At 55.7% G+C, this 1,370-nt stretch overlaps 1 pseudogene; it reads left to right on the plus strand.

Moving 5' to 3' along the window:
- LOC102754377 overlaps nt 1-1,191 on the plus strand; it is a 6,455-nt pseudogene extending 5,264 nt beyond the window's left edge.
- Nucleotides 1,192-1,370: the final 179 nt, after the last annotated feature.

Raw genomic sequence — 1,370 nt, forward strand, 5'->3', positions numbered from 1 at the left:
CAGAGAGACAGAGAGAGACACCCCCCTAAAGACTCTAGACTTTTGTTCTAAAGCACAAAACTTTGCTTTCTCCACAATTATCGCATGTCTAATCACAAACCATCATGTACTTTAAGCAACATATATTAGAGAAGGAGAATGTAGCCTTAAAGCAAAGGGTAGGGGTGTCAGAAGTGAGTAACTCCTCTCTCCCCTGAGCTGAAGCTCCTTGGGGCCCTGCCTCTTTGCGAATCCACATTTATCTCTTGGCACGAGGGAGGTTAGGGATCACAGCAATATCCTGGGAGGGGAAGGTCACAGGGACTGAACCCATGGTACTCGCCCAAGTTTCATTTCCTCACCCTCATCCATCGAACACTCCGACGATCACAGCAAACTTGCCCAGAGTCACCATATCTACCACCCGGAGCTAAAGAAGTGTGAGCAGGCATGTAACGAGTTCACGGCCCACATCATGAGGCCTGCGGCACCCGAGGAGATGGGGCGGGTGGGAGCATCATACACAGTAAGTTCAAAAAATATCGTGCAGCCCAGGCAGAGCACCTGCGAGGCCGTCACGATCCTGCGCTCCCGGTTCCTGGATGCCAGACGGAAACGCCGGACCTTCAGCAAACAGGCCACCGAGGTGAGGTCCTACATGAGTGTTTCTATCCCCACCCGAGTAACCCGCACCCCAGTGAGGAGGCAGAGGAGGAGCTCGCCAAGGGGTGTGGCATCACCGTCTCTCAGGTCTATAACTGGTTTGGCAACAAGCGGATTCGCTATAAGAAAAATATCGGAAAGTTTCAAGAGGAGGCAAACATCTGCCATCAAGACCGCTGTGTCTGTCACCCAGGGGGGCCCAGCCGCACCAGCTCCCCGACACCCCCTTCCTCCGCAGGCTCTGGCGGCTCTTTCAATCTCTCAGAATCCGGAGACATGTTTCTGGGGATGCCCGGGCTCAACGGAGACTCCTACCCTGCCTCCCAGGTGGAATCACTGGACACTCGATGGGCCTGGGGGCCACGGAGATCACCTCGGGAGGCCAGATGGACAGCCCTCGGGAAATGAGGGCAAATGGCGCTGGCAGGAGGCTGTGACCCGTCCTCAGTGACGTCCCCAACAGAAGGACCACGGAGCGCTCATTCTGACACTTCCCACTGCTCTCACCCCTCAGGCCACAGGGTGGGGCTCAGAGGTGACTCTGGATGAGAGGACAGAGGCATCCAGAGGACAAGCCCCAGACACAGGAGAAGCCCAAGATGGAGAAGGGCAAATGGGGTCGCCCTACCCCAGCCGATTCAGTGCTGGGGTTGCTGACTACATGGCAAGGAGAAGGGGGTTCCCTAAGGGGAAGGAGGAGTCTGTCTTCCCTTTTTATCCTTCTTTTC

This window comes from Myotis davidii, unplaced genomic scaffold, assembly GCF_000327345.1.
Source record: "Myotis davidii unplaced genomic scaffold, ASM32734v1 scaffold206, whole genome shotgun sequence".
NCBI classification, from domain to species: domain Eukaryota; kingdom Metazoa; phylum Chordata; class Mammalia; order Chiroptera; family Vespertilionidae; genus Myotis; species Myotis davidii.